We start from the raw sequence: 11,851 nt of genomic DNA on the forward strand, positions 1-11,851 counted from the left end.
GATCCGAGGTCTACCTATTCTTATCCCTGAAGGCATCGCAATCAAACAAAGCCGGACGAAGAGCACTCACCTAACCCTACTACCCTATACACCGGACAAGACCCCTAGGTTCCTCTCTCCTCCCACCAACGCCGGAGCACCCAATGGAGGTGAAGGGAACCCTAGGTTCACCGAGAAATGGACGTGAGTTCATCTAAACCTATTAACATATGATCTACTTTCGAAGATCTCGACGCAAGAAATGCAAAGGTGCAAAAGTTCCGAGGTGAAATTTAATCAATAGTTGAATGTAAAGTTTGATAGGATATTCTTCGTTGGTGCAACATATAGTGCAAATGGCACATACTAGTTCTTTGATGATAATATAAAGTTCCAAGTCCCACACACATCAAATTATGCCCTTTGCTTATTCATGTGAAGTACTGTACGTACTTGTCAACCGTGCATGCATGCAGACATGCACGGCCAGTACACAACAGTCGCCATATGCATGCAAGAAGCGTTTTACTTCTTGCACATGACACCCTTGCCGTCCATGCCACTGGCACAGGTGACAGCAGAGAGCTCAGATAGCACCGCAGCACCGTCGTTTCCACGGCTGACTCCATAGCGCGCCACGCTACAGTCGGCGGCGAACAGGCTGGAGGTGGTGAAGGTGGCATCTCCTCCCATGGTGGGCATGGAGGCCCTCACGTCGAAATGGTTGACGTAGTCGGAGCGGTACGTCTGTCCGACCACACCGTGGACGTCGTCGGTGAGCGCGTCGAACTTGAACGCCAGCTCGAGGTGCGCGAGGCAGTCGTCGGCGGTGACGCCGTAGCGGTGCACCCTCGAATCCTCCTCGGTGATGGGCACGGCGTTGGCCCTGACGCTGAACTTTCCGTGGAGGGCGACGAGCACGCCGTTGGCCGCCTTGGTGCGGGTCACGGACAGGCTCGGGGACGCGGCTGGAGGTCCACTTGGCGCCTTCGGACCAGGTCGGAGGGGAGGTACACGGGCTCGCCGTCCAGGATGATCTCTTAGGTGCTCGACCGCGTTGCGTCGTCCCAGGTGCCGGTCTTCCTGGCGCCGAGGTAGAGGCGGTGGCCGTCGAAGAGCACGGCGATGGCCTGGATCCAGGTGAAGTCCCGGGACATGCCGCTGTGGCCGCTCTTGCCGATGAAGTGTGCGTTGATGTGAAGGTCACGGTCGGAGACGACGCAGAAGTCGGCGTCCCTGCGTCCGTGGAAGTAGAAGGCGTTGCCGTCACCGCCTATGAACCGCGGGTCGCCGCACGCCCCCGGGGTGTTGCACACTGCACGAACGCATGAACCACAACCATTATTAGCCAACAAAATCAAGCGTTACTGTTTATAGTTGTACCTGCAGAGTTAAGACATGGTGGAGTGCTCACCGCAGACGGGTTTGCATGATTTGCAGTCGGCGTAGCAGGACTGGGGGCAGTTGGCGGGGCAGTCCATCCTCTGGTTGGAGCAGTAGGGGTTTACCCTGGGACTCTCACTGCACTTGACGCTTATCGGATTCGGCTTCGGCTTCGGGCCATTGGCATTGGGTGGCCGTGGCTTGGATTGCGCGGTGGCGGCCCCCGCGGCGGCGAGAAGGACGACAGCCGCTAAAGCCAGCACGACTCCCAGACGCCTCGCCATTGCGAACGCCCTCACGCTGTCACTAGTTACTATCACGGTGCTTTTGTTGCTGATCGATTATTGATTGATGGAAGTTGAATGGGTACGTTTGTATGCATGGCTCCTTGGCAATTTATAATTATAGGGCGATCGATCGATCGAGTTGACACCAATCTATCTTACTTGGTAAATGTCGCTTGTCTGCGCCGCTCGCTTGAAGCGGAAAAGACTTCACTTTGCGTGCATAGGTACATACGTAGCTCCTGTCTTATATACATGCAATGTAGGTATATAAGTACAGTACACTCTGTGTACTAGCGTAGCAGGTTTTCAGGGCAAGATTGCCAGGATGCATCTTAATCTTCAAGGAAAGAGGCCAACGCATGTGCTTAGCAGCCTGCTAAAGGAAGCGATCCGCAGCGTTTCGCCGTCCTTGATTACAATATATATATATATATATATCGTACCCTTTTACCCTCTTTTTGTCCTATTCAATTTGTTGCATCATTCTGGGATCAAGTCAAAATTTGAGATTCTGGAAAAGCTGCCGTTGATCAAGAGGGGAGCTCTTGTTTATGCACCTAGCGATGACTATAAGCACCGAAGTGAGTCGAAAAAGCGTTATCATCATCGCCTCTCTCTTACCAGAGCCGATCAAACCTTGTTCTATTAGACAGTCAGAAAGTCATTGTGCTAAGGTCCCATGGGCTGGACTGGCACGCCAGAACACAACCGTCGTCAATGAACAAAGCGTAGATCAAAAGATCAAACTTGTAAACACACAAACGAAGACTAGATCAACACAGATCCACAAAAGGCCAACACCGATCAAACCCATGAGATCCGATGGAGACACACCTCCACATACCCTCCAACGACATTATAGACACACCATCTAGACGGGCATCGGACGTGGGAGATATTATTCGTACTAGGGGGCATCACCGCCGCCGTACAATCCAACCAAGACGTTTAACCAAACAAAAACAAGAGCAGAGAGTCCCTCCTGTCAATGGGGAGCCAGGGTCCTCCACACCTCCCCGACCCAAAGCCATCGGGTGCTTGGGGGGTGGGGGGGCGCCGACAAAAGGAGGAAAAAACCTAACTGCGTGGGAGTCACCTAATGACTACGTATTAATTAGCATAATCATTCCGTCCAATCATTGAGAGGTAAATGCAAACCTATGATTTGTTGCACTTCTATTATGTCTTAGTAGATCTGTCGGGGGTTTGGTGCGACATATGCCAACGGATGGCTTATCATGGTGGGGGCGAGTAGAACGTCGCCGGTGCCTGGAAACGGGATGAGGCGAAGAAATGCACGCCGGCGAATCTTACCCAGCTTCGGGGCTCTCCGGAGAGATAATACCCCTATTGCTGCTCTGCGGGGTCTCCGCATGATCACTATGGTCAAGTGTTTACACGGTTGCTCCTTGAGCTGTGTCTGGTGGTAGGAGAGGGCAAGGCTAGCTCTCTCCTTCTATCTGGTGTGGTATAGAACTACTGGGATCCAACCCTTTGCATGGGTGCCCTGGGGGGTTTATATAGGCCTACCCCCCCCCCCCCCCGGGGGTACGATGGTATTAATTCGACTGGGTGCGGGCCCAGCCGTCAGTGCCTCCGACCTCCGACTTCTCCGCCGACTGCTGGGGCCCGCCGACTGGTGGGCCCCGCCGACTGGTCTGGTACGGAGCCGACAGGCTGCGTCCGCCGCGGGCGGGTCTTGCCGACTGCTGATCACTGTAGCCGTGCTCCTGATGATGCAAGCTTGGTCATGGGGTCGTGGCAACAGCCCCGTCGCCTGACGGGCGATCACTGTGGCCACTCCCCATCTCTTCTTGATTAAGGGCGCGTGGGCCCCGGGGAAGGGCTCGGCCGACTCCCCCGGGCCGACTCCCGACGGGTCCGACTGGCGGTTCTCCCGCCGTCTCCCGAGGTCTCGCTGACTGGTGGGCCCCGCTGCCTTCAGGCCATACGGACAAGCCGTCGTGGGCGCAGGACCCGGTACAGTGGTGCTGATGTCAGGGCCGGACGGGCAACAGTGCCACGCCGCAGGGAGATCTTCCCAAGTACGGCGTGCTGTAGCCATGCCTGCCCTTGGTAAGGGGCGGGGAGTGGGCTTCATTGCAGCCACGCCCCTGCCCCGTCCCCTTCGATGAGGTCATGGTTTGTTGGAGTCACCGGACGACTCCCCAAAGCCGGCTTCTCTGGAAGTCGCCCCTGGGACTCGGCCGTGGGCGGGCAGTCGACTGCCTTGCCGTAGACTCCCCAGGAGGCGGCTCTTCGCCCTGTGGTCTTGAAGGGCGCAGCCTGCCCCGATGTCTTGAAAGGTTATGGGGCTCGGGTTGGCCTACCCGTGGCCCATTACTCCGACAGTAGTCCCCGAAGCTGGTGAGGCACCGCGGACGATCGGCCGAGAAGTCTCAGCAGTTTCTCTTTTCGGGTGCTCAACACATGGTCTTGATTGACTTCTGTCGGGCTGACTAGAAGGAGTCGGACTCGCCCAACTCGGACTCACTCAATTCCGACTTGCTCAGTAGTTCGAACGTCGCGGCGGGATTTCAAGTGGCGTGCTAGCTAAGCTTCCAGGCCGCTGCCCGTTCTTGGCCTGTCACGCGAGGGCACGTGGCCAGGCCGTCCTGCCAGCCCACGCGCGTGACGGGACAGGCCCGTAGGCGGGGCCCGCCACTACCGCGCCTCGGCGCCCGAGCGGATCCGCTGCAGCCCGGTGGACGGTTGGGATTCCCGTGAAGTTACTGCGCGCAGTAACTTTACGTGGATCGTGGGGGCCGTGGGGTTGCGGGCGCAGTAAATCCCCACGTCCGCCCCCTCGGCTTCGCAGCCCACGGGGCTATAAGTAGGGGGAAGAGGGGGGCACGCGCGCCCCTCCTTCCCACTACCCCTTGCTTTCTTCCTCCTCGTAGCTCCTCGCTTTCCTGCTTCCTCTTCTCTTCTTCGCTCCGCCGCACGCCCAGGCTCCGGGGAACGCTGCGGTGATAGCTCGCGATGAGTTCTTCCTCCGCTGCCGCGCCTCCCCCAGTGCGCTCCGGCACCTGGGACGGCTCCGAAGTCCACGAAGACCATATCGAGTTCCTCTGCCGGAATCGTCGGCTTCCCGGCGAAGACCGCGTGCAGGTGCGTCTTGCGCCGGAGGGGGAGATTTCCCCCGCCCCGCAGGAGGGCGAGCGGGTCATCTTCCACTCGCACTGCCTGCGCGGGCTGGGGCTGCCGGCGAGCAGCTTTTTCCGGTCGTTCATGGAGTTCTACGGCCTCCAGCCGCACCACCTCACCCCCAACACAGTGGTGCTGCTGTCCGCCTTCGTGGCTCTGTGCGAAGGCTTCCTCGGAGTCCTTCCCACCCTCGAGCTCTGGGGGGAGTTCTTCTTCTCCAAGCTTGGCACCCAGGCCGCGGGCGTGCCGGCTTAGTGCAGCGCCTTCATCGCCGTGCGAAGGACAGGAGCCGACAACCACTTCCCCTCCATCTCGCTGTTGAAGTCGGTGAAGATGTGGCAGCGGTCCTACTTCTACATCAGGAACGTCGCCACGAGGGGCGACTGGGTCAATCTGCCGGCTTTCGAAGCCGGCCCGCCGGCTGGCAGACTGCCCAACTGGTCGTACCAGGCCAGGTCGCTGATGCCTGCGGGAGCCGGCGCCATCACGCGACTCCGAGTGCTGACGCAGTCGGAGGGTCTGACTGGTCCGGACCTACTGGCCGCCTTCGTCTCGCGCCAAGTTCTCCCACTCCAAGGCCGCCCTCACATGATATGCCAGATGAGCGGGGGCCGTGACCCGAGTCGGATGTGCACCAAGGACATGCCTCACGAAGAGGTGGCCCTTATGGTGAACTACCTCTCGGACAGCAGGCTCCCGGAGGACTGGCGATTCGGCAAGGAGCCATACTCCCGCGCCAACCCCCCGCCCGTGGTGAGTCGCCTTTCTTTTCTTTCTTTGGATTGTCTTCTTCTTGCCGAGTTTTGTTCTGATCAGTCGGCTTTGGTTAGAATCCCCTTCTTCACCCACCAGCCGGCACCTCGGGGCCGGCCCGTGAGTTCGCCGCCGACCGGGCGGAGAGCGACGTCGACGACCCCGATCTGGGGGCGGCGGCTCTGGAAGACGACGCCGAGGGAGGAGGAGGGACGACAGGCGACTTCAGGCCCTCGGCTACCTTCGCCGACTGGCCTGAAGACGACGTCGAGGGAGGAGTCGCCCCTCGCCATCGGCCAGGAGCCCGCCAGCCCGGCGCGGGCTCTTCTGTCGCGTCGGGCGCTCCAGGCGGCGGGAAGAAGCGCCGGGCTGTGCCGACTTTGATCGGCAGCCGGCCGAAGAAGCCCAAGGGCTCGGCTGCGGCGACCCGGCGGGACGAGGCAGCCGCGAAGGCCATCCGCTTCCGTAAGGAAGTGAAGAAGCCGCCGTTGGTCTCTGCATAAGTATTTTGTCTTCAAAGTTTATTCTTTCTTCGTGTTTTGTCTGAGTCTCTGCTCGCCCCTCTTTCTTCAAGGCTCCCCTCTCTCTTGAGCGGGTCACCGCCGCCGCCACCATGGAGTCAGCGGAGACGCCCGCCACCACTCGGCGGATAGACCCCGCTGCCGACCTCCGGGAGGCGACGGAGCGTAATGCGCAGGAGAAGCGCAATGAAGAAGAAGCCCTCCGCCTGGAGAAGGCGGAGGCCGACAGGGCGGAGGCCGACAGGGCGGAGGCCTCTGCTAAGAAAAAACTAGCGGAGGCCGAAGCCGCCGCCGCGGCGAAGCAGCAGGCTGATGAAGCCACACGCCGCCAGTCGGCCTTGCTTGTTACCCTGCTGAACTCTGCGCCGCCGCCCCCGGAGTTCGCGGGGCAGACTGGAGAAGCCGGCGGGGAGAACCTCGTCGAGGAGAGGGAAGGCGGCGAGCCCTCTACACCGGGCGCGAACGTTCCGTCGCCGCCTCCGCCGTCGTCTGAAGGCATGCAAGGCAAGCAGCCAGCGGACCCTCCGGTGCCGCCGACCGAAGACGAGGCCGTGGTGAGGCTACTCCTCCAGGTCGGCTCGCCAGTGCGCCGTCATCTGGAGAAGGCGACTTCGGAACCCCGCCCCCTGGAAGCCGGCACCGCCAGCTCAGCGGCTCCAGACGCCGAAGCGACGAGCGCCGCACCTGTTGGGTGGGTGCGAGGAGGCGGCACAGGGCCGCTGAACCGGGCGCTCCTGGATGTCCAGGCGAAGCTCCGCGCTGAGTGCGACACCCTCCAGAGTTGCACCAAGGCGTTCCTAGCGTCGCGGGCAGCCGTCCGGGTATGTTTTTTCTTGTTCCTCTCTGTGGGGGCGCGCCAGCGCGCCCACTGGGTGTAGTCCCCGCCCGAGTTTCGGGCCGGCTGCTGAGCAGGCGGCCCGGAACTCCAATTGATGAACTTCTGGGTACTAACTTTGTCTGAAATGCTTGTTGCAGGATTACCACAACCTCCGCGTCACTGCCTTCAACTGTAATGTTGAAGAGCTGGGCAAGCGGACCGCCGACTTGGCGGAGAGCCGGAGTAAGTCATTCCCTCTTTTTTCTTCTCTACGGGGGCGCGCTAGCGCACCCGCGGGCTATAGTCCCCGAGATTCGGGCCGATTGCTGAGTAGTCGGGCCAGATCTCCCCGGCGACTTACTTTATTGATGACTGTTGTCTTTCTTCCTTTCCTTCAGGAGCCAACGCTGCTCTTCAACAGCAGCTGAGCGAAGCCAGCTCCGCCCTGCTCGCCAAAGGGGAGGAGTGCAGCAGGGTCGCCACAGAGTGCAATCTGCTAGCCACTCAGTTGGCAGAGCAAAAGGAGCTGCTTGCGAAGTCGCAGAGGGAGGCGGAGGAGACGGAAACCGCCCTCTTGGCCGAGTTCGCGAGCGAGCGCTCCTCCTGGTCTGACAAGGAGGCGCTGCTGTCCTCCGGCTTCCACGAGATTGAAGACATCGTTGATGGTGAGTCTCTTTATTTTCTTTCTTCGAGCTGCCGACTTAGATCGTGCCGACTCCTGGTTTTTGACTTGCTTTTTCGTTTCTTCGTGTCTTTTGCAGACTTCTTCCCTAGGCAGTCGCAGGCCGCTATCCAAGCCATCGAGGCCGATCATGAAAGTCGGAGGGCGGAGGGCGCGGAGATCGCCGCCGATGCCCCCCGAACTCTTGATGAGCACATCTTGAGCATCGAGGCTCGCCTCCGGCCGGCTCACCGGATGCTGCGCCGGCTTCAGCGCATCGGCGCCCAGGCGATTTCCGCCCTTTGGCCAGATATGCAGGCTCCGCGCAGCCCCAGCATGACGGCCAACTGGTTGGAGGTCGCGGGTGGTCGCCTCGAGGCCTCGAAGGGCTCTTCGGCCCGGGCTGGAGCGCGCCGGGCCTTGGAGTTCGTCAAGGCATGGTACCCGGGGCTGGATCTAGACCGGTTGGCCATGCTTCGGTCGAAGGCCCAGCCGGAGCTGGCGGCTGCGGAAGACGCCCTCGTCAAGCGTGCTGCGGCGATCACCGAGTACACCGACACGAGCATCTTCATCCCCGAGCGGTCTGAAGACGGCAAGGAGGTACCGCCGGAGTGGTTTGGGATGAACCCAGACTACGGCGAAGACTCGGCGGAGGTGATTGGCTCCAGCATCGAGGAGGAGGACGAGGCGGAGGATGAGGGCGAGGCGGAGGCACCAGAAGACGGAGCAGACGGCCAGCCTCAGCCCGACCGCGCCTCCACCAACGAGCCGCGTGCGACTGACCCGACTGCTTCCGGAGGCGATCAAGCCGAGACTAGCCGGCCGACCGCCCCAACGCCTGACGCTGGCGCCTCCTCCGACCCCCGAATCCGTCTGCCGCCTCCTAAGCTGCCGCTGTGTCTTTTGTTTTATCTGCTTTAGTAGTCTGTTGAAGAACTTGTTAATTCGCACAATTCCACCTGCGGGGTGTATTTTGAACCTCTACTCGTCAATTCGGCCAAGGGCCTATGTTATATATATATATATATCGTTTCTTGCTCATTGTTCTTTTGGCTGTTTTCCTTTGCCGCTTTCTCTTAGTTGCCTGCCTTGCCAATCGGACAGCCGCTCTGCGGACTGTTGCTGGATCAAGTGCTAGGCTACTTTGGGAAAGCAAGTACTTAGCCGATTTCAAGATTGTTTGAGCAAGTTGGATAGAAAACGACAATCCGACTGTCCGAGAGTCGGTTTGTGAGAAAGGCTGGAAGCCGTCTTGAGCTATGTTTTACGCTTTGAGTCCTTAGCCATTTTTCGTGCGAACACCCATTCTACCTTACCTCTGCCCACCGTACAGTCGCTCTGCGAGCTGCGGCTTCTGACAGAAGACGGCTTAGGTGTTACACACTACTTGTCCGGCTGCAGGAAGCATTTCATAGTGCAAGGCGGCAAGTCCCCGGGCCGACTTGTCGAGCCCGGTGCCAAGCGGCATGACAAAGAGTAACATACTTGTAGGCATAATTTTTATCATACAGACAAAAGAGGGCAGTCCCCGAGCTCGTCTCGGGGGGCCGAAGTCTTGATACTTTAATACAAAAGGTAGCGTGGTACATACTGCATCAACTGTAAAATCTTCGGAGAAGATTTGCATTCCATGGCCGCTCTGTCTCCTTGCCGGAGTCGTCCCTCTTGCGTGCTCGGGGCTTCTGATCGTCGATCAGGTAGTAGGAATCGTTGCCTAGTACTTTGCTGATGATGAAAGGGCCTTCCCAAGGCGGCGACAACTTGTGCTGGCCGGCTGTTCGCTGGATCAGCCGGAGCACAAGGTCTCCTTCTTGGAAAGATCTTGGCCTGACCTTCCTGTTGTGGTATCGACGCAGGCTCTGCTGGTAGATGCTGGACCGGCTGAGTGCCAACAGTCGGCCCTCTTCCAGCAAATCGACGTCGTCTTGTCGTGCTTCTTCTGCTTCCTCCTCGGTGTACATGGTGACTCGTGGGGAGTCGAACTCTATGTCCGTTGGGATGACGGCTTCGGCACCGTAGACGAGGAAGAAGGGCGTGAAGCCGGTTGACTTGTTTGGAGTCGTGCGCAGACTCCAGAGGATGGCTAGCAGCTTGTCGAGCCAGCAGCCAGCCGAGCACTCCAGAGGCTCGATCAACCGAGGCTTGATGCCGGACAGGATGAGGCCGTTTGCTCGCTCCACTTGGCCGTTTGACTGCAGGTGGGCGACGGATGCTAGGTCCAGTCGGATGCCTTGTGTTGCGCAGAAACGGGCCAAGGTGCCTTCGGCAAAATTTGTGCTGTTGTCGGTGATGATGCTGTGTGGTATGTCGTACCGAATTGTGATATCGGTGATGAAGGTCACGGCAGTCGGACCGTTCAGTTTCTTAATTGGCTTCACTTCCACCCACTTGGTGAACTTGTCCACTGCGACAAGTAGGTGAGTTAGACCACCTCGTGCTATCTTGAATGGTCCCACCATGTCTAGACCCCAAACTACGAAAGGCCAAGCAATGGGGATGGTCTTGAGCGCGGAAGCCGGCTGGTGCGGCTTGGAGCTGAACTTCTGGCACCCTTTGCATTTTTGGACCAACTCCTTGGCCTCTTCCAAGGCAGTTGGCCAAAAGAAACCGTGCCGAAAAGCTTTGGCGACGAGTGCTCTTGAAGCCGCATGGTGGCCGCATTCGCCTTGATGGATGTCTTTAAGGATTGCCTGGCCTTGCTCTGGCTCTACGCAGCGCTGGTAGACACCAGTGACGCTGCGCCTGACCAGTTCTCTGTTGATTATGGTATAGGTTGCCGCCCGGCGTTGTACTTCCGAGCTGAGGTCTCATCAGTTGTTAGCTCTTTGTTCACCAGGAATTTGAGGATGGGCTGGGCCCATGAGGGTGCTGCTATTTCTTTGACTACCAGAACTGCGACTTGGACGAAGGCGGCTGGGCTGGGAGGCGGCGGGCTGGAGTCAACAGCCGCTTGCTAGGCTGATGAAGTCCCCAGGCCGACTGGCGCGGTCCTTGGGCCGAGTTCTGGAATCTTTGAGTCCGTCACCGCAGTCCCCGGGTCGGGCTCGACTGTGGCAGCTTTGGAGTCGCCCGCCAAAGTCCCCGTTCCGACTGCCGGAACTCTGGAGTCGGATCCGCCGTCTTCGGGAGGAGCCGGCACAAAAATGGAGTCTGATTCTGGTGAAGGCTTGACAGACCGCTTGAGGAGGCGTTGAAGGGCGGCGCTAGATGGTATTGCTTGGCGGGTAGAGCCGATTCGTGCCAAAGCGTCTGCTTGGTCGTTGTCGTTTCTTGGCACATGGAGGAACTCGCGCCCTTTGAAATACCCGCTGAGTTGCTGCACGAGGAAACGGTAGCTCGCCATGTTTGCGTCTTTTGCGTCCCAGTCGCCAGATGACTGCTAGACCACTAAGTCCGAGTCGCCATAACACAGGATCCGGCGGATGCCAAGTTCTTTGGCAAGCCGGAGCCCTTGAATGAGCGCCTCATACTCGGCCACGTTGTTGGAGGCGGCAAAATGGATTTGCAGTGCGTATTTGAGCTTGTCGCCTTTGGGAGAGGTGAGGACGACGCCGGCTCCCAAGCCGGTGCGCATCTTGGAGCCGTCGAAGTGCATCCGCCAATGGGTGGAGTCGGGCGCTGGAGGCAGGTTCTGGGTCTCGGCCCAGTCGATGAGGAAGTCGGCCAGTGCTTGTGATTTGAGAGCGGTGCGGGGCTGGTAGTAGATGGTGTAAGGAGCCAGCTCTATGGCCCACTTGGCCACTCGACCAGAGGCATCTCGGCAAGTGGAGCCGTGCAGACCACCGTGATTGGATGCTCTTGAAAGTAAGGCTTCAATTTCTTGGCAGCAAAGTGCACGCCATAGCACATCTTCTAGTAGTGGGAGTAGTTCTGCTTGGAGGTCGACAGTACCTCGCTCAGGTAATATACTGGTCTCTGGACAGGTATCGCCTTGCCTTCCTCCTTGCGCTCTACTACAATGACTGTGCTGACTACTCGGCTGGTGGTGGCGATGTACAGGAGCATAGGTTCCTTGGGAGTCGGAGCCGCCAGGACGGGTGGAGTAGTCAGCATCTTCTTCAACTGGTGGAAAGCTTCGTCCGCCTTATGGTTCCACTCGAAAAAAGTGGTCTTCTTCATGAGTTGGTATAAGGGGAGAGCTTTCTCGCCCAGCCGACTGATGAATCGGCTGATGGACGCCAAGCAGCCGGTGAACTTCTGCACATCCAGCAGTCGGCTAGGTACCTCCATTCTCTCGATGGCCTTGATTTTTACTGGGTTGCATTCTATGCCGCGTTCAGAGACCAGGAAACCTAGCGGCTGG

At 58.9% G+C, this 11,851-nt stretch overlaps 1 pseudogene; it reads right to left on the reverse strand.

Moving 5' to 3' along the window:
* Positions 1-382: 382 nt before the first annotated feature.
* On the reverse strand, positions 383-1,740 carry LOC125533942 (annotated as a pseudogene).
* Positions 1,741-11,851: the final 10,111 nt, after the last annotated feature.

This window comes from Triticum urartu, chromosome 2 (assembly GCF_003073215.2).
Source record: "Triticum urartu cultivar G1812 chromosome 2, Tu2.1, whole genome shotgun sequence".
Lineage (NCBI taxonomy): Eukaryota > Viridiplantae > Streptophyta > Magnoliopsida > Poales > Poaceae > Triticum > Triticum urartu.